At 40.5% G+C, this 22,179-nt stretch overlaps 1 long non-coding RNA gene across 1 annotated transcript in view; it reads left to right on the top strand.

Annotated features, from left to right (window-relative positions):
- Window positions 1–4,205, top strand: part of LOC107184985 — an 18,613-nt gene extending 14,408 nt beyond the window's left edge. Inside the window, exon 3 of the long non-coding RNA XR_001515900.1 lies at window positions 3,971–4,205. This is a non-coding gene — a long non-coding RNA (uncharacterized LOC107184985). The remainder of the gene's footprint in view (window positions 1–3,970) is intronic.
- Window positions 4,206–22,179: the final 17,974 nt, after the last annotated feature.

Below are 22,179 nucleotides of genomic sequence, written 5' to 3'. Positions count from 1 at the left end.
GTGTTCTTATTTTTAAAGTTTTACTTGTTTGTATTTTATTATTTTTTTCCAATGCATATGTCCTGCTTCTGTAATAATAGCTCATTTTTTCAAAGGTTGTTTTAAAAATTCTTAAACCAAACACACAAAAGGGGGAGAGAATAGAAAAGCATGATTGTTAAATTGTCAATTTTGCTGAAATCTGGCTCGATCTAGGAGAATATCTATGATGAATAGCTGTATTGTTTGTTCTCACTCTTCCTTTCATCTAAGGAGCAATTGTTGAGCTGCTGGAAGTGGCTGCCTTGAATATTTTCTGCATCTGTCACGCCACTGTAATCAATCTGGCCACTTCCACCCAGCAAAGGCATTTTCTCAGCACGGCTCCTGGAGCACATTTTAAAGCTTTTGCTTTTTAATCGTTGGAACGAACAGCCTCTCCCCACTCCTGCCCCTGAAAAACTGGGACCCAGAGTCAGGAAGTGATTACCAAAGGCCTGAGCCAGTTAGAGGACAGGGATACAGGTCTGATTTTCTTTCTTCTGATGAATCAATTCACTTGTCATATATTTATCATCTACCCTATTGGGGTACTGGGGGGAACACGGTGGCGTAAGCACTGTTCCTGCCTGCAGGCCTGCCCCTCATTGGGGAGAGCTTTGTTTCTCAGGAAGGCCCTCCCCTGGGTTCAAAAGACCCTTGTCTATTGGGTAATGAACTAACCATCTAAATGTGCTTCTATGGATTTCCACATGATAGGTAAGAGAGTCTTAGTTCAATACCATAGTTCAATTACAGGAGCAAAGTGTGCCTTCTGCCTCTTTACTGGGAAAGTCAATAACCCAATGGTGACATGTGGGAAAATGAAAGAGTTCTACACAAAATAAGGGCTCTGTCTCAACCACAGTGCATCCTGGGGAAAGTGTTCTTTCTTTAGCACATTCTCTGATTCTCAGATAACCCTCATAAGAGACTTAGGGACTCACTCTTTCATGGATTAATCATTTTGCTATTTCTTAAATGAGTATTGCAGGCAGAAGTCACAAATCAGGTGTGGCTGAAATGAGGAAGGCTGGGCTCAGCATTTACCTTTTAATCCTTTCTATTTTCCATGACAGCAGAACTATCCTCGGAGGGATAGAGCTGGACATGGAAAGAAATTGTTGTAATAAACAGCACTGATTGTTCCAGCAGCACAGGCAGGGCCTGAACCCATGTTCCTGGTTTCCTCTGGACACTGTATTGTATAGCACTGTGAAACTGCATTCTGGTACAGCCCAAACTATAAGACAAATATCCACAAGCCCATATGGATACGAGTAAACGGTTGGATAAGTTAAGTAATGGGGAAAAGAGGCAAATTTCCTATGCAGAAGGGTTCCAAATAATCTGTGTAGACACTCCACCCTCAGTGAGGTGAAGCTTAACACCCTACTCCTTAGCTGTGGGCTGCATACAGTGACTTCCTTTCTAGGAGTACAACGTGGAAAGGAAGAGAGGAAAAAGAGTACTGTATAATGGAGGAACCTGACAAATACTACTTGAGCCTGTTGATCAAGGTCAACATCAATAGTTAGTCCGGTTGGTGTGGCTCAGCAGTTGAGTATTGACCCATGAACCAAGAGATCACTGCTTCGATTTCTGGTCAGGGCACATGCCTGGATTTCTGGCTCGATCCCCAGTGGGGGACGTTCAGGGAGCAGCTGATTGATGATGTTTCTCTCTCATTGATGTTTTTCTCTCTCTCTATGCCTCACCCTTCCTCTGTCTCTAAAAATCAATAAAGGTAAAAATATATTAAAACCCCACATCCATAGTTATATAGCATGCTAATAGTATATACCCTTGATACAATGTGATGAAAATGTTAGTTTACCTCTGATCTTCCTCCCCCAGAAACCTACAGCCCTAGTCAGATCATAAGAAAAAAATCAGACAAATCCTGGTGGTGGGACATCCTACAATATACCTGGTTAGTACTCTCATGATAGTAGCTTTAAAATGTTGCCTTTAGATAGTCCTGCATCAGCTCACTTTGTTCTGTTTTCATCTTTGAATTTATTTCAAATATCGCTTTGTATCTACCACCTCTTACAAGTTTCAAATGGTATTTGCCTAAATTCAAAGCTTTTCTTACCTTTAAAAAGATTTGCTGCAAACTATTTTAATCAAAACCTTCTCTTGGAACAATAATCCAAAAAGATTTTCTTTCATTGCCTGTATTTGCTTGGAATGGTCATCTCTTTTTCCTTGAAAGCCTACCTGATTTAAAGTCATTGACAAGATGTACTGGGATAGTAGCCCCCACCCCCCCACCCACCCCATGCCAATACTGTGACTCAACAGTCAAGATAGAAAATATAGTATCAGTCAGATATGTATTAGAATGGGAACACAGCGACATAATTGCAAGATAAAGTCACAGTTTGGCATTTTTAAAACTCATAACCTTTTTGTCCAGATATAAACCAAAGACGGAGAAAAACTCTGAGACTGTGTCAACTATTTTACTCATGGCTATGCTCTTGAAAGGGAGAGTTCGATCAATGCACACAGCTAGCAAATGTTCCTCTAATGACATAGTCATTTGGGATAAGTGAGTTTTATTTTGGCTGAAGAGGGAGTGAGTTATTGGGGAAAGTCTGCTCTACTGGAACATCACCCGTATTTGTAAGGGAGAAAGACTGCTAGGAGATTTGAGATGTTCTGGCTGGGGAACATTTGGCTATTTGAACAGATGTCTCAATTTTTTAAAATATATTTGAGGTCCTCCATCCATTTGTTTGAAAAATTAAAAAAGGTTGGATCATGGTCTATGATTTCAGGAAGAGAAATCTGAGAAAAATTGTTCTTGCCTATTATACATTAAATAAGATACTTTAAGACTACTCAGTAAGGAGGGACATTCAAAATGCTGTTGTTTTAAAGAAAATTATATTTGTGTTGAATTATTATTAACTAGAGGCCCAGTGCACAACATTTGTGCACTGGAGGGAGTCCCTCAGCCTGGCCTGCACTCTCTCGCAGTCTGGGACCCCTTGGGGGATGTCCAACTGCAGGCTGGGGAGCCGGCCTAAGCCAGCAGTGGGATATCCCCTGAGGGATCCTTAGCACTGCCGTGGAGGTGGGGGAGGCTCCCGCCACTGCAGTTGCCCTTGCCAGCCGTGAGCCCGGCTCAGGACTTCTGGCTGAGTGGTACTCTCCCTGTGGGAACGCACTGACCACCAGGGGCAGCTCCTGAGTTGAGCATCTGCCCCCTGATGGTCAGTGCTCATCATAACGACCGGTCATTCTGCGATTTGGTCAATTTGCATATTAGCCTTTTATTACATAGGATTACTAAAGGTTGAACATGGCCTAAGCTAGAAAGAGGCAAAACTAGAGTTACAAGGTCGGGCTCCTAATGACCGTGACAGGATCATTTCCACTATGCCTTGTTGACATGGAAGGTATGAAAAACTTAGAATTCTTGTTGGAGACCCAATATGTTTTCATTTATTGCTGGATCTCATTGTTCTATTTATTAAAAAGAAATAAGTGACCAACCTTGGCATAAAAAATGTAAATAAGCTTCCCATTCATCATTTTGTGAAACCGGAATCGAACCTGGGACCTTTCAGTCCACAGGCCAACGCTCTATCCACTGAGCCAAACCGGTTTCGGCAGTAAAACCACATTTTAATCAATATAAGCAAACATAAAAATTGCTATATATTTCATGGTCCAATTCCCCCATATTTAAAACCAACTGAAAAATATTTTGATATAAATGTAGATTCACATGTGCTTGTAAGAAATATTACAGAGAGATTCCATATACCTTTCACCCAGCTTATTCCAATGGTAACATCTTACATAATTGTAATATACTATCACAGCCAGGAAATTAACACTGATATGCTCCATTGACCTTATTCAGCTTTCAACAGTCTTATATAGCCTTAAGCTATGATCTTAGGAGATGTACAAAGTCTGTTTTGTTTTATTTCAGTGAGTCCCCATAGCATAGAGGAGAGGGCAGGCATGGAATGCCAAGGCAGCCAAGCCCAAATCCAAATCCAAGCTGTATGAGCTCTGCATGCTTCCATTTTCTCACCAGTAAAGTGGGGATAACAGTACTGACTACATCACAACGCTGCTGGGAAAATAGGAAATAATGCATGCCTAGCACTTTCCGGAGGATCTGGTACACAGGTGTGCTGAATAAATATCACTTGTTACAGTCATGTCCTCTCCTTTCTGTATGCATTCACTTTCATGTTATTTTCACCCCATGTATAGAATTTCCATAGCTGCTCCCACCTTCTAATCAAGGTTTTTAAGGAGAACAAGGATGTCTAAAGGAAAAAGTACCATCTATTTTTGGTCCTCAAAGGGGGTATAAAACAATAGGTTTGTGCATAGAAGAGGAGCAAATCTTCGCTTATTTACAGAAGAGAAGCTGTCCAGTAAATACTTTCTTGGCTGCAATTGTTAACAGAATATGCATCCCTAACAAGTTTGTGTCACCTCAGAAACAAACCTGAGACAAGGACTTAATTTATTTGGAATATGGTCAATGAAAATACAAGAGGAGTAGACAAATGAAAGGCACCCCCCCCCAAAAAAAAATAAAAAATAAAAAAAGTCTGGGAGGCAGTGTGGATGTGGTCTCTCTGAAGGAGTCAGGGATCTGGGTGTTTATCAAGTCCCCTAGGCATTGGTGGATGGATGCTCCAGAGTGGGGGTGAATTAATTACCTGGCACTTCCCATCAGCTCCAGGACAGAGAGAACCCTGAGGCAAGCAGTTAAAGGTGCTGGCAGTGGGAAATGGAAATAACCAAGAACATGGTAAGTGTCAAGGGCATAGGGGTGGATTCTGCTACAGTCTGTTTCTTGCCTCTCACACATCCACTTGTGGCCCATGTTAACTTTATCTCATACTATTTCAAGTTTGTAGCTGGTCACAGGGGTTACTGGACAAGCTACAGTCCCTATGTTGCCATTGATTTCAAGGACGTCATTGATAATTATTGCCTTCTTCTTCCACAATTCTAGGTCCCTCTCACCCTCAGCCACCACTTCCGCATGTGGAGGTTGCTTACACAGCAGGGTAACCTACACCTTCATGTCTGAGGGGCCTGGGTCCCCGGTTCGTGTTTTAGTGATGCTTTGGTTGTATACTTGCTCATTTATAGTTACTGGGAGGCATGGAAGCATCAAGAGGGACTCTAATGAGTTCTCTGATCTCCAGACCTACTTAGATAGCGACAACCCTACCTACTATAATTACCAGACAATGATCTCTGGCAATGTAGAAACCCCTTTCTTTACCTGCCCATAATGAAAGATTTTGGTGGAATCCTTATTGTTTTCTCTTGTTGAAGCATTCCTCTCACCATAGGCCCATCCACAGTCTTATTCTCCAGACCTAAACGAAGGTGGGAGTTTTACCTGGGGTAAGGATATCATCTTCATTATGCATGTAGGAATTGAGAAAATGACCACCGAGAAACTGACTTGGGCCAGTTTCCTGTTTATCACCTTGTCTCCTCTTCACTCCCTCCACTCTAATAGGGGGGCATACAGTGATCTGTGCAGACCCTCTACCAAATAGTCCTCAAGGCATCTGGTCATTCCCTTATCCTCTGGGTGCAAACAGATGGGTAAATGGCTCTAGGTCCTTTTGGGGTGGGATTAGAGGAACTATTCCATATGGACTTGCTCTGGTATCGCAGGTTAAATGCTTTCAGTAGCTTCAGTGGAGTGGCTGTGATCTGAGAGCTGATTCTGGTCTGGAAACAAGGCCCAAGTTGGAGTATTCATCCATTTCTGTCAGTTGTTGGTTGAAAGCTGCCTGGAAGCACTAATTCCCTGGCATTTCTGGTCGGCCCAGGAGGAGCCCAGTAGGTTCCTGTGGTCAGAGAAAGCCCCCAGGCAAAGAGTAGCGGATATTGAGCAGGCATGCCGGAAATGGTAAACACTGAAGGATCACTGGGTGTGGGGCACCAACCACACTGTTGACAAAGCCAGCAGTTTGGGAAAATTTGGGCATAGTATCACTCACAGGTATCAGAGAATCAGTGGATTTCTGCATCCGCTAACTTCAGGATTTATTTTACTCCCACAATCCCAATTTATAAGTGGATTGTGGTTAGGATCTACTTTTTCTCCTCTAAATTAGAAAAAAAAAAAGCACGCTAATTAATGAAAGTCATTATAAAAGCAACACACATGATCCTTAAGAAAATATTGTAATACAACACATGGACTATGAGCCATAGGAGCACCAAAAAGAAATTTATTATTCTGATGAGCAAGTTAAGGGGGGAGGAAATACCAGAGACCTCGAACATCTCTGCTGACTTCCTTGGCTCTGGTCTCAGTCCCTACAGCAGCGGTTTCCAACCTTTTTCATCTCATGGCACATATAAACTAATTACTAAAATTCTGCAGCACACCAAAAAATATGATCTTTGCCAATCTTACACAAAAATAGGCATAGTTTTGGTTCATTCACTCTGGAGGGCTATTATTGGGTTGGCTGTTGTCATTTTTCATTTGATAATCAAAAGAGGTGAGTGGCCCTGACTAAATAGTCAGGTATTGCATGTTTAAAAATTCTTGCAGCACGCTTGCTGAAAATCACTGCCTTACAGCATCAGAACATCCCCAGGGGATAGGAAAGATTTGACTATGATTATGAGTTTATCAAAGAGAATGAGGGATACTAAAAAAATTAGCATGTTCAAGGTCACATCGTAAATTTTAGGAATACAACTGTGCCTCTTGATTCTGATTAGTATTAGTATTCTGATACTCACTCAGCTACTCTTTATCTCACTTCAATTGGTATCTCAAAATATATTGGTAAGCTCATACTCCACAATCTGTTTTCTCTGGGGGAATGGAGAATGACAGCCTACCTATCATGCACGTTGCTGTATAATGAAATGTGACTTTTATGTAACCACAGTAATATATGTACTCTATAAAAATGCCTTGCAGTCTGAAAATGCTACAAATAAATTGGGAAATGAAGACTAATATGCTACTGAAAGGTTATAATTTTCAACTCTCAGTGTGAGTCAGACCCCAGGCTCCTTTGAAATGGGGTTGACAGTTCTCCAGCATTAAGCAGACACACAATAGAATCCATCTTACACATTATAAATGTCTCACCTACCACCACAAATGGCACACGTCTTGGGACCTCTTGTTGGAGGGGTGACCCCAACAGCCAGGTAGCTTGACAGTAATATCTTCCTGTTAATTTTGTTCAGGCACAATTTGTCCTTACCAAAAATTTCCTTGCAGGTATATTTTACATCAAATGGCCTTGTAACATACTTATGATGATATTCACATATAAAATGCTAGAAGATTTGTGTACTGGAATTGTCAAGTTTTTATTTTCAGTATCCAAAATAGTTTTAGCAAAAGGTGCCACATATATATTTTAATTTTTTTAATTGATTTTTTACAGAGAGGAAAGGAGAGAGATAGAGAGTTAGAAACATCGATGAGAGAGAAACATTGATCAGCTGCCTCCTACATACCTCCTACTGGGGATGTGCCCGCAACCCAGGTACATGCCCTTGACCGGAATTGAACCTGGGACCTTTCAGTTTGCAGGCCGACGCTCTATCCACTGAGCCAAACCAGTTTCGGCCACATATATATTTTAGGAAAAAATATGTGTGAATAAAATGTTGATATTTTTTAAAAATATTTTTTACTTATTTCAGAGAGGAAGGGAGAGGGAGAGAGAGAGAGAAATATCAACGATGAGAGAGAATCATTGATCTGTCACCTCCTACATGCCTCCCACTGGGGATCGAGCCCACAACCTGGGCATGTGCCCTGACCGGGAATGGAACCGTTCATAGGTCCACGCTCAACCACTGAGCCACACTGGCTGGTTAAAATATTGATTTTTCAAGGGCTTTATCTATTCTTTACAGTGGTCCCCCCCTTATCCAAGGTTTCACTTTCCGCTGTTTCAGTTACCTGGAGTTTACCATGGTCCAAAATTATTAAATGGAAAAGTCTAAAAATAATTCATACATTTTAAATTTGGAGCCATCCTGAGCTGTGATGAAATCTCGCGAGGTCTTGCTCAAGACCGGGACTGTCCCTGGCCAGCCCCTCCGCACTGCGCATGCTCCCGCCCCTTAGTCGGGAGGAGCCATCTTGGTTGTCAGACCCTCCGGCTGCGGTACCTGGGCACTGGCGTTCAGGTAAGCCTGGCTTTACTTACTATTGGGCCAAAGCACAAGAGTAGCGATACTGGCAATGCAGACATGCCGAAGAGAAGCCGGAACGTGCTTCCTTTTAGTGAAAAGGTGAAAGTTCTCTGCTTCATTGAGAAAGAAAACGACAACCGTATGCCGAGGTTGCTAAGATCTGGACGAACCTTCTATCCGTGAAGAAAAAGAAACGTGCGCTAGTTTTGCACCTCACACGGCAAGCGTTACGGCGATGGTGCATTGTCAGTGCGTCGTTAAGATGGGAAAGGCATTAAGCGCCTTTTGTTGGTGGGAGACAGGACATGGTCACAGCTCGGTGATCCTTCTGACGTATGACGTGTTGACGTGTTGACGTATGACGTACTCTTGAAGGCCTGCAGCAGCCTAACGCCACCGCGCCAAGCCCGTCACCCACCTCAGGTCCTCTCCTCGCACAGGCACTGTCAGCTCACAGCACAGGAAGGGCGAGGACAGGCAGGAAGGGGCTTTGAGAGAGAGATAATATTCACATAACCTTGATTATGGTACGTATTGTTCTACTTTATTATTAGTTATTGTTGTTGATCTCTTACAGGGACTCATTTATACATTCAGCTCTACTATAAGCATGGTCGCATAGTGAACACATACTGTATACAGGGTTCACTGCTGCCCGCGGTTCCAGGCGCACCCGGGGTCATGAAGTGTATGCCCGGCGGATAAGGGTGCGCTGCTGTGCTTAGAGGACGAAAGGCGGAGACCGAGGCTGGCCATCACTCAGTTCCCAGACAGCTGCTGGAGCCATGTTGTGAGTCTTTGCTCCAAATCTTTGCTGTTTGTCCAGACAGCGAGTGAACAGTCTTCTTCCTCTTTACAACCACCCCCCCCCACACCCCCCACTCCGTGGAACACAAAGGTGAAGTTAATTGGAGGGAAAGGAATGTTTGATTTCTTTTGTCACCTCCCAGCCAGCCACACATCCATTAACCGCAGCAGTAGCTTGTATTAAGCCTTTTATTTTTCTTTGGATCTTTAAAGTCCTTACAGTTTGTAGAGTCTGCTTTTATTTTGCGAGAATGGAGATGATGCTTTTCTTTTGCTCAGCGTCCTCAGCTCCTCACAGGTTATCCGCAGCAGCGCTCTCTGTGGCCCCTGCCCTTGCTCTTTGTTCAGCTTGAAGCTCATTTCGAGGACCTGGGTTCCTGTTACACCTTCCTTGTCTATCTGTGACTCCAGTTCCCTCTGAACAGTATGAGTTTCACCTTTTTCAGCGTGACAACAATGCTCTTAGCTCAGTGATGGCGAACCTATGACACGCGTGTCAGAGGTGACACCTGAACTCATTGTTTTGGTTGATTTTTCTTCGTTAAATGGCATTTAAATATATAAAATAAATATCAAAATATAAGTCTTTGTTTTACTATGGTTGCAAATATCAAAAAATTTCTATATGTGACACGGCACCAGAGTTAAGTTAGGGTTTTTCAAAATGCTGACACACCGAGCTCAAAAGGTTCGCCATCACTGTCTTAGAGCGGACAGAAGTAAAACAGTGGGCACATTTGTTCTTGTGGTTTGTTGGTATTAAATCTTCTCTCCCCCAAAGATTTAATGCAGCGTATATCATAACCTAAACAGAGCAAGCAACAAAGAGTAAAAATGAAAACACTATGGTGAACATTGTCTCCCCCTCCAACCCCAGTACCTCAATGAAAAATAGTCATCATTAGCTAATTAAAATATTCACTTCATCTTGGGTCTTAACTTCTGACTTACGAGTCATGGCTCTTAATAAGCCACCCTTAAGCTGTATGTTTTTAGGCTTCCCATTGCCCTAAAGAGTACTAAACCACCTTTACTTTAAAATGTTTTCAAGGCCTGCCACTGACCCGTTTATTTTGAATGGTGATTGGGTGAATAGGAATGCAAATCATTAGACCTTTATTATATCAACGATGGGCTTTGGAATATCAAAGACTGCATCTTACCCATTTAAACACTTAAATGACCTCAGCAAGCAGATTAACGCCTTTGAACTTAGTTTTCTACTCTATAAACGAGCTGTAATGATTAACTGTAATAATGTCTGAAAGCCTGAATAAGGTGACTGACAGATGAAGGAAATCTGGAAAGTTTCCCTCTCCTTTGAATGAATTGTGCCATCAATTCTATATTAAAGCAATCAATTTTGAAACATTATGGAAAGTTTATTTTTACAGATTTTTATTAAAGCAAATTCATTAATAAGGATTCTGAATACTTGAAAAAACAAACAACCCATTAGGACTTCAAGTTCTCAAGATGTATTTCCAAATCTTTTCCTAATAAGACTCATTTTTCAAAGTTTATAATGACTGATATCAATACTGTACAATTTGTCAGAGAGCCTTTAACCATTTTTTAAATAAAATTCAACTTGTGGAAGTAAAAATTTTAAAACCTAGTTTTCTCTTAAGCTTTGAAGTTCAACTTATAAATCTCTGGTTCTATTTATAACCCTAGTATTAAACAATAGTTTTTAAGAGAAATTTTTATAAAGTTACTTAAGTTTTGCTGAGAGAGGGAGGGAGAGAAAGAAAACTCATGGACATGGAGAATAGTGTGGGGATTGTGGGGAAGGAGGTGGGATGAGGGGAGGTGGAGGAGGGTGTAAGGGAGAATAATTGGTGATGGAAAGAGATTTGAAGGAGACTTGATTTGGGTTGGGTAGACACACAATACAGTGTACAGATGATGTGTTGTGGAATTGTGCATCTGAAACCTGCATAATTTTGTTAACCAGTGTCACCCCAATAAATTCAATAAAAAGGAAATAAAAGCAAAAGCATACAAATAGAGAAGTAGACAAGAACTAGAATAGACACTTCACAACAAAGAACACGTATATGGATAATAAAAACACAAAAAGGCACTCAACCTCATTATACATCTGGGAAATGAAAATTAAAACCACATGAAACTCTGCCAGAAAGCCTATTAATCAATATGCACCCCTCATAACCAATTCATACATCAAAGGCTCATATAATTAAGGAATTGTTTTAATTGCCAGCTCTATACAAACTAACATACTTCATCCTAAGAAATTTTCTCAGATGATGGGGAGTAGAGATGGGTTCTAATCTCTCTCATTCTTATAAGTCAGGCTGGAGGGAAAATTCTTTTAATTGTCTATCATTTTGCTTTCATTATTGAATGAGAAGTACCCATGTACTTAACACAAAATAAGACTCTTCTGAGAACTGAGTAGAAAAACTAGATGAAAAATCAATCAATATTTTTAGTTTTTAAAAAATTGCTGATAAGAACCCAATTCAAACTAGGTTAAGTAAAAGGAGGGATTTATTGGAAGAATACTGGGGTAGTCGTGGGAAAAGCAAGTCATGCAAATGAGAAAGGTGCCATTGAACCTTAGGAAGTAACAGCAAGAAACAGTGACTAGAACATAAGCAAATCTCAGTTTCTGCCTCCCATCTCTGATTTTCTCTGAGTTTTCATCCTTTTCTCTTGTCATAGACTGGCTTTTTCCACCAAGACAAATGCCATATTATATTGTCTTATATTTATATTATAAATATAAGTAGGCTATAAAATCATAAGGGTAGAGAACTCATTCATATTATCTGTGGCTGTATCTTTAGCACTTGACATCTGGCATGCATAATTGGTTCAATAAGCATGTTTCAATAAACCATTGTTGAATAAGTGAAGGCATAAACAAAAGAACAGGGAATAAGTACATTTGAAGAGCTATGGTAGCCTGGAGAAGGCCATAGTAATGGTACACTATATAGAGAGTTTGAGAGTTTCTTGAATAATTCTTATAGCCAATTTAAAACTCTTGCAATGTTTGGCACTGTGCCCAAAACTTGACATACATCATTTTACTTAATCTCTGTAGGTTGGGTTTTAGAATTCCCATTTTACGTCTGATGAAGTTTAAGTAGCAATCCAATGGTTGTACTCTAGGTACACAGAGTAGCTGGGTTTAAAACTCAATACCTAACACTCATTCCTGTGTTATTAGCCATTACCCTGCATTGATTCCATCGTTAACAGCTCCAAGGACGAAAAAAGAATGGACTACCTCGGTCTTCTAGCCCTTGAAGTCTATTTACAACTTATTTCTCAGGAGGAAAGGAAACCTTCCTGATGTCATTAATAGATTGGCCTTGTAGGTTCTTTGGGAACTGAATAAGTGGGTAAATTCTTATTCTTCCTGGTAGTGAATTAAAATGTGAAAAATAAAATTAGCAGTTATAGTTTAACCATGAGGGAGAGAAAGAATAGTTATAACCTGATTAATCATTTGCTGAAGCTTGTTGAAATTCAGTAGTTTAAATTATGTAGAATGAAAAATTTAAGTTTGATAATTATTTTCATTCTCTGGTTTTATTATGGGCCTGAGTGAAAAATTTCCAGAATCTAGTGATTTATCAGTACAAAGTGTTTCTTAATTTAGAAACAATGCCATAATTACCTAAATTTTTTCATTTGTTCTATTCTCAGAGTTCATGTTTACTTATAACAAGCTCGCAGGTGACACCCAATTCTCAGAAATTTTTGCAGTTCTACTTTTGGTTTATTCTGATGGCAAATTTGTCTTTGGTAACTTCCCTAGAAGGCAACTTTCTTATATTTCCCTCTGTTCTTTATTTTCATTCTATATTAAAGAATTCAAAACATGTGTAAGTGAACATTTAGCCCATCATTCAGATGGTCTTTTATTTATTTATTTGGTGCTGGGTAAAGCCAGCCCTAGAATGAAATAGACTGATGATCCTGTCATTCAGAGTGACATGCCATTATATGAATATGAAGGCTAAAGATAGGCATGTGAAACTGACTCTCACTTATGCATTAATATTTTTAACTGTGGTCATTTTTTGATCTTGTAATTATGAATCATAGAGTTGGATTTTTTTACTGTAATTTACTAGGGCCATAATTCTTGATGAAATTGCAGTAAGCATGTCAGCCTCTTTGATTAATCAGTTTGTTCATGTCAGTGCTAAGCATGTGAAAAAGTCACATTTATCTCTTTTCTTGTCCTGTGTTACATATAAGTTCATAAACTTCAAGACAAAAAGACTCATCCTTTCCATTTCTTTTACACTGTGCTTCACAGTGCCCCCAGCAGTGCTTTAGCACCCAGAGAACACTTGATGACAGTGTGTAATTGACACTTCTCTCTTTGGGGTATAGCTCTCTTTGGAGAAATAATGGAGGAGTTTCAGTGTCATGCTCTATGTGGAATGCTGGTCCATATGCCTCCAGAAGCTGCTGGTGGCTGAGGACAGATTCCATTTGACTTGGCAGTAATTTCCTTTTTCTACATTTCCCACAATCGATCTATTAACAGGTCGGGTTAGCTCTGCCTTTAATGTTTCTCAGTGCTTTCCATCTCTATAATATTAACCCAGACCAAGACATCTTTTCAGGTTTATGTACAAGCAAACCCCTCCCCTTTTTAAAATTGATTTTTAGAGAGAAAGGAAGGGAGAGGAAGAGAGAAAGAGAAACATCGATATGAGAGCAGAACATCCATTGGCTGCCTCCTGCCCACCCCCTACTGGGAATTGAGCCTGCAATCTGGGCATGTGCCCTGACCCAGAATTGAACAGGCAACCCTTTGGGTGCACGGGAAGTCCAACCAATGAACCACACAAGGGTATGTACTGTGGCTGCAGGCTCCTCCCCTGCTCGGGCCCTGGTCAGGGCGAGTGCAGGAGGCAACCAATCAGATGTGTTTCTCTCACATTGAAGTTTCCTTCTGTCTTTCCCTTTCTCTTCCACTCTCTCTAAAAATCAATGGAAAAATATTCTCAGATGAGGATTAAAAAAATATTCTTCATAATTCTGTAAGAAAATTAGGGGATAGAAGCCTCATTGAAAATGAAGTAGAGAGGACAGAAGGTAGTGCTCTCATCCCCTGCATTGATCCCACAACTAGGAGAACTCTATAATATCCCTCCCAACTTCCTGTTCACATCTATAAGAGTTTTCGTTATTTTAGCAGACTTGTATGTTTCCTGCAGCAATTCTTTGTTGTTCTGGAATAATCCCATTTTTGCTGCAAAGGAAAGGAGAGGGTGCTTACTTAATCACTAAGAGAAAACAATCAACTTTCTAAAATTCCTTACTGAGACAAACCATGGGGGTAGTCACGTCTGTCTTCTGCAGCTTCAACACTAGACCAGTGATTATAGAAAAACAGTTTGTTCTTTATATGCCTGGTAAAAATCACCTCAAAGTTTCAAAGTAAATTACTTCCAGACCCTATCCCCAGGCTCCCTGACACCAGGGGGTGCAGTGACTCAACCTTATCTTCCCTAAACATCCCTTCCATTTGATGTAAAACTGTTAATTATTGAACTGTTTGTACCCTAATTGAAACTTGTCACACAGCAGAGGCACTTTTCCCTATGTCTCAGCTTATGTAAGTGCTAATTTTTCTGATGTTGGAAGACTGTTTCAAGGTTTCTGGAAGCTTTGCTCTCAGGCTATAGTCCTCAGGCCCAAATAAGATATTTTCAGATATTCTGGTTCTTTTTGTAGGCATGAATTTGAGTTTAACAAGGACCTCCAGGGATTCTGATACTGACTAATGTTTGAGAATGACTGTCAGTTTGGCAAGATGGGTATGCTGGATGGCCTAGGTTGGCGGAGCACTGTGTTATGAAGGGTATGTTAGCTTCTTCGGGTTGGCCTCCCGAGTATTTTGCAGCCCCCAGCTGAGTGCCTTACATGCCTGACTCTGGTCCTTGCTCTGCTTGGAATCAGAGATTGCAGCATCAAACACTGGTTAAGAGCACAGAAACTTTGGCACTGCCACTTCTTAGCTGAATAATCTTAGGCAAGTTATTTATGTATGCTGAACCCCCAGGAAACAAAAATAATCATTACACTATCTTTACAGAATTTGCTTCAGGAATAGATCGAATAATCCATGTGAAGAGCTTTGAACAGTGTTGATAGCAGAACAGGAGTACAGTAGCCCTGAGCTTGTCCTGTGGACCATTTCCCCCCCCTCTATGGGGAAGGTTGGCCTGATTATCAAATTGACACGCTCACATGTTTCCAGTACATAACCTTTTCATAACTTGGAGATGTCCAACCTGGATGGTTTTGGCTTTGCCATTAACTAGAGGAGTAAATCAGCCCGTACAGACCACAGTTATCCCCAGGGCAACAAACCTACCCAGTTGCCTGTGGTTGCTTTTGCATTAGCCAGCATCTTTCTTTAGAGGAGTGCTAAATCCTTGGCCGATACTGTCAACAATAAACAGCCTTCTCTTTGAGGAAAATGTTTTATAAAAATTGAATTGTTTAAAACAAAGCCTCTTTTCAAATAGGGTAAAACATTGAAAACTTAAAAATATACACCCAGGGAAGAAAGCAAAATCTAAGGAAATGTATTTGAAAATGTAGTAATCAGTGAGAGATAACGAAGTGTTTCAACATAGTTTCTCTGTTATTTTGCTCTCATGGGTAGGTAGATCAGTGTGAAATTGCAGATAATTTTAGAGGTATAGAGGGGAACTATGGGTTTCTTATTTCTTTTTGTTGGTATCTATCATGGTCCTTTATTTTATATCCCCACAGGCCACCCCTAGAGTCTGTATCTGTCTTACTGAATTGGGGACCATTTCCCCAAACTCTTCCTATCTCATACTGCACAAGCCCACTGCAGATCTTGAATGCACTCTGTATAAATCCCAGGCCTGCTCCAGAATTTTACTTCGTGGGTATCCTCTCTGAATTGTGACTACCCAGCTGCTGCCTATGTTGCCTTCTCTTTCTGGCTTTCCTTTGCTGTACCAGCCTATCTCCCATACACTGTTACCGATCTGAAAATGGGATTATTTAAAACAAAGCCTTTCAGCCAAAAGAACACTCCAAGTTGATTTTGTTAGTAGGAACTTTATTGCAAGCCAGCAAGATAGGAGTGCACCGAGGATCATTCCTAAAGCAGTGCCTCCCCAGGAACAAAAGACCACATAGTATAGGGCTAGTTGCTTACATCATAGCATGTTGAGGTATGTTTGAGGTGAGCATGCACAGTAAGCAGACAGCTATACACATATATATAACATGTACAGAGAATGGTGAATAAGCCTGCCTTGGGTAGAGATTTCAGTATTATAATGAGGATATAATGAGAAAAGTTTATGCTGAGGCCACTGAAGGATCCTTTGGTCAGTTCCAACAGGTCAAGGGCAGTTTCTAGCAGCTTCCTCATCTTTATATTCTGGTCCTGAAGGAAAACATCCCAGGCAAGCACTGTTGGAGTTCCATCATCAATCAAGCAAACGTTTCATCTTGTAGGCTTTCTCCTAGCCCCTAACCCTTCTGTCCCAGCTAGATAGGCTACAACAGCTTTTATCTTCAATGAATTCTACTATGTGTTATTTTTCTCTCTGTTGAAGCCCCTTCAGAGCAGGAAGAGGGACTCAGGCTTCTTTGTATCCCCGGCATGTCCTAGATGCCCAATAAACATTTGTTAATGCTGATGGTAATGATGTTGACTGAAAACTGGGTTGATTCTCCAGGCTCTCTTTATGATTAGATTCTTAATTAATTTCAGGTCCATGACAGCAATAAATAAAACCTAAATTGCTCCCTACTTCAGACATTAGGGCTGTGATCAGGAAGAGTAACTCCCAAAGAAGTCCTAAGTAAGTTTCTCCCTTTTCCTGGTGCTAGTTGGTACCACGGCCAGGATTTTGAGAAAAGACTTGGGCAGTACAAGGAAACTGCTAATAAGTTACTATTAACTCCCGTGTGCTTCCAGCAGATAAATAAGCATTAGATAATATTTTTAAAAAATTCTCCCAAGAATTCCAAATGCCTTTCTTTCCCTCAGCTACAGAAGGACACTAGGTGTAATTTTCCACTTTCCCTCACTGCTCTCTGAATCACAAGGATACATTCAAGAAGGGAGCTGGCAGGGACTGATTTCTACAAGTCATTGAAGGCATGTTATTAAAAGTTAATGTATTTCCCTAGCCAGGTTTGGGACTAATGTAGCAATAAATTGAATAAAGATGGCTCAGACTTCTTACATAATGAGAAACCAGCTAATGTGGAACTAGGAACCTTCTGGTTTTCTAGGGGGAAGAGCAGGCATTGAGCAGTGTTCGACATTTCCAAAGCATCCACGGCAGCACAAGAATCCAAGAGATGAAGGAATATTGCCTTTTTAGTCAAGCTTTTCTGAATTAAATCTCTCCTACTTACAGTCTCACTGTTTGCTTCTTGGTTTGGGGCTCAGTGTGGTCATGTTAAAGCTTATATTCCTGGGCACCTTTGGAAGTCTGTGGTGAATGGAGAGAAAGTTTCAGGGTGTTGTTTCAAGATGAAGAGGGCAGGCTTTAGGCCAGAGTTTGAATCTCAGTCCTGTCACTTACTGACTTGGATACGTTGTTCAACCACTAAAACTCACTTTCTTCCTCTTGGAACTGATAACAGTACCTTATTAGAGCTGTAAGAAGTAAATGAAGTCATAGCTGGAGAATGTTTACGAGTGCTTAATGTATAGCATATTCACAACAAATGGTAGCTACTTTTACTATGGGTGTTGAAAGTTTTTAATTAACTTCATTTCTTCTGAATTGGTGAAAACAAATTCAAGATTCTTTCTGTATTTCTTCCTTTTTTTTTCATCTTTCTTTCTGTTTCTCCCTTTTCCACTTCATCTTCTCTCCCTTTTTTCACTTCATCTTCTCTTTAAGCCTTTATAATTCTATTGGGCGTCCTAGAGAAATAGACATGTTGCAGGGTTTATGTGGATTGTTGTTTTATTTGGTCATTGTTGAATATAAATACTAAATAAATGAATAATTATAATGTTTCCGGATATAATAGAATGAGCTAAAATTTTATTTCAATAGAGTCAAAGCAACCATTACACAGATCTTCTGACCATGAGAAGGTAGAAAACAGATTTCGCCTTTCTCGACCTCAAACTGCCCCACTGTAAAATGAAAGGTTCAGCTAGATGACATGTGGCAGGGCTTCAAATATGTCAGTATTTCCCCCTCACTAGGAATGGGTCAGTTGCAGTAATAAAATGTGCTGAAACTGGCACTAACCATCTATTGTAATGAGAAACTGCTTTATGAGTACCCTCGAATCTAAAAAGGGATGGGAGTGGGCAGGCCCTTTTCTGGGGAGTTTTCAAGTGAGGCTGCATCTTGACCTGTAGAGGATCAGGTATGACCAGTAATCGGTGGTGGTAAGGTAAGGCTCTCCAGGAAGCACATGGGAGGTCAGGAAATCAGAAGGCAGCTGATCAGAGGTCTGAAAAGCCTAGGGCGTCCTCAGAGGGGTGGACAGATGGGATGTACCAAAGCAGGTCAGGAGCTAGGCAAGAACAGGGTATCTTCAGAGCAGACTGGAGGAAGTTCATGGAACACTCAATTCTGGTTAGTATGCCCATGGAGTAAGCAGTTGGGTCAAGTCAGTTGTTGACTAAGAGCTGAATGATCCCCTGAGGTCAGAGGCAACATGGTGGAGAGGGAAAGGTATAATTTTTTTTGTCATGCAGGGAAGGTCTGCATCCTGGCTGGACTGTTTACTTACTTGGCACATGGGGAAGCTGTTTCACTGCTCTGGCCTTTGTTTCCTGACTTGTAAAATGGGGATATGAGTGCCAGCCTTTCAGAGTTGTTGTGAGGATTAGAGGCAATGTGCTCAAAAAAGTGGGAGCAATGATTAGTTAACTTCCTCATCCAATACTAAGGAATGATGCCTCTTGTTTTGTGCTCCATTCTTCAATTAAATGAGCCTTAAGAATTAAGTTATTTTACATTTATTGGAATATCCTATATCCATGTTTCTCAAAGAGTAGCCTAAGAACCCCTAAGTCGAAATCACTTGGGTAGCTTATAAGCATTGTTTGTCACTTGGCACCACCCCAAGCCATCTCAACCAGAGGTACAGAAGTACAAAACCTCTGGATCTGCCTTTTTAACTAACCACCTGATTTGAGGACCACTGACTTATTCAAGGGCAGTAGTTGGGATGGTTAACAAAATGTATGAGTCACTAGCTATAATTTATCACCTAGGGTCTGAATAAAATTTTATTCAAAAAAATGTTTCCTAAAAGAAGAACTAGAAAATCTCTGTTGTAGTGGATAGAGCATATGTTGTCTTGGGTTCAAATCTTGACTGGCAATTGTGTGCCAAGTGACCTTATGCAAGGGGTTTGCAAAAGACTGCAGCCTGTTTTTGTAAATGAAGTTTTATTGAAACACAGCCCCAACCATTATAGTCTCTGGCTATTTCCAGTTATAATGGCAGTACTGTGTAGTTGTTACAGAGACTGTATGGCTTGCCAAGCCCAAAATGCTTACTGACTGGATCTGCATTTAAGAAAAAGTTTACCTTTCCCTAACTTAGGTGAATTAAAGTACCCCTAGTTTTCTCATAGGTAATATGGGATTAATAATACCTATCGTGTATGGTTGTTGAAATAAATAAATTATATAATTGATGGAAATTTCCTAGTATGGTTTCCAATAATAATATTGGCTAATATTGTTTGCTATGTGCCAGGCACTGATTTAAACACTTTACATAGATTTTCTTACTTATTGTTTGTAACAGTCTGTGAAAGCTTATTATTATTCCCATTTTACAGAGGAGACAGAGAGACTATGAGTAATCTGTCCAAGGTTATACAAACTACTGTGCTGAATTTTTTCAAATAAGGTTAGTTTCCTGCCTTTCCTCCCCCTCCTAAAGTTTGCACTACCTGTACCTCATCTATACACAAATCTTAAAACAAGCCCTCTGAATGTGAGAAGATTCTGAAGTGGGGAAGGGATTGCAGAGTTTATCCCATATAAACTCATTGTTTTAAATTTAAGGAAATTAAGACCCTTTGTCTAAGCCCCATAGTCAGATATTTGCAAAGTTAGGACTGTCCTCAGGGGAGGCCTCACACACCAGTCAGCTGATAGCATTAAACAATTGATTGGCTCCTCTCTGTGTAGGAGAGTGTGTATAGTTGAATAAGAACTAAACACTTAAGTCCTTACTGCCCTCAAGGTTATAACTCTTTCAAATACACTCATAGTTATTGGATGGGCTGAACTGCAAATGCCTGTTAAATCCAGACCATCTTTTTAGGTCTGTGTCCCTCCCCACCCCCAGGGATTTAGGGTTTTCAGTAGTATGCATCAGTATGACCATATTAGCTATTAAAATATTGAAATATTTCTGTATCTGTTGGAAACCCCTGAGCCTGCCTAGTGCTTTCCCATTGACCTGGCTATCTGGACCTCGGTCTCCCCTCATCTTCCTACAATCCAACAATTAAAAAGTTAACCTCTGGAAGGCTAAGGGGCTTAGATGGCCCTGATCCAGGCCTCTGGTTGTTCAGTGCAATTGCAGAGCTAATTGCTAAATCCAGTCATTTGAATGTCACCCCAGTTTGACATTCACCTCTTTGGGCACAATAGGATGAGCTGAACCAACCATATTCTCTTTCTCAAGAATTTATACTTACAAGACAAGATAGTGAGACTTTTAACTGGAAATTGGAACTTTAAGAGGATAGTGAAGAAAGTGGTGGCCAAGGTGGACTCTGAGCAAGACTGAAATGTGAGGAAGCCGAAACTCAGTGAGCTGTAAAGGCTGGGGGTAGAGGGTGGAGGTAGAGCACATAAATAGAAACAGTGACATCACGAGTGAGAGCAGATGGTCCAGGAGAGGGACAGAGGGAGCCATTGGTCCTAAGATCCACATCGATTGTTGAATGGTTTCTAGTTTTAACAGACTCCCTATAGATGCCCAAATCAAACTCCTTATTCCTGAACAAATCTCTTCATAAAATAAAAGAGCCAGACAAATCAGTATGGTTTCAGCCAATAGTTATTCATTCTATTTAAATTAAGCTATAGTAGGAGACCCATGACATCATTAAATCTATTGTAAGCATCATCATAACACAGATTACATCAATAGCATCTGCATGACTGGCCTGGGCACTATGAGAAAATAGACCCTCATTGTGGCGAGGTTAGATGAGGTTAGCAGCTGAAGCCTAGAAGCCTAAACAATGCTCGGCTCTCTCATTTCTGGCCTTGATTCAGGGCTGCTGCCTGTGAGTATGAATTATCACTTTTAATAACCAAGTGGACATTTAAATGGTAATGAGAATATTATGATTTTCCAAATGAAAAGCCTCAATCTAATGCATTTTCCTTTGAGAACACTAATTTGAAAATAAAATCATAGTTCATTTAAGCTGAGTTAAATACATACAGGCAACATTGGAAATTACCAGCAAGTGCCATTTATACCACTGCTTTTACACGGATACACATCTACCTATACAGGTCTATAGTTTCTTACTTCCTGGGAAACTGAGGACAGTTGGTGAGAGATTGGTCATGCCTGAATCTTTTCACATGATTATAAAATGTACTAGAAGTTTGAAAGACTGAAAGATATGAGAAGATTTTAAGTAAAAATATTGATAAAAGGCAAGATTATTCCAAGGGCTAGACCAGAAATGGAGTTTCGAGGTGAGGCAACACTCAGGAGAGAAAAAAATGTCCCTTAACCTGATATTTGAAGCCCCATACGCTTCTTCACCCTCTTTGCCCTCTTCCCATCTTCTGTGCCTCCACCTCATGGACAATCCTGGGGGTCACCTGTCTCGCTGTCTCTGCTTGCCCTTTCCCTTCGACTTAGAAAGCCCAAACCTCTGATGGAAATTCTGTGTCCTTCAAAAGCCACATCTCCATCCTTTCCCAAACCCTATTCTGATGGAATTTTTATTGCATTTTTGGATGGCCTCTTGTCCTATGACACTTAAAACACATTACCTTGCTTTCCAATGTTTAAGGTACAAGTTTTGCTTTTACCGTTAGACTATAAGCTGCCTAAAGCTTTTGTGCGTTTTTTTTTCTTCTGTATACTTGAAATATATATGTCCTCCCTTCTCCACCATCCCCCACAATACATAGTTAAGTCACTG

Source organism: Myotis davidii, unplaced genomic scaffold (genome assembly GCF_000327345.1).
Source record: "Myotis davidii unplaced genomic scaffold, ASM32734v1 scaffold1187, whole genome shotgun sequence".
In the NCBI taxonomy this organism is placed as follows: Eukaryota; Metazoa; Chordata; class Mammalia; order Chiroptera; family Vespertilionidae; genus Myotis; species Myotis davidii.
The sequence above is the reverse complement of the archived record's forward strand: the minus strand, read 5'-3'. Positions and strand labels throughout refer to the sequence as shown.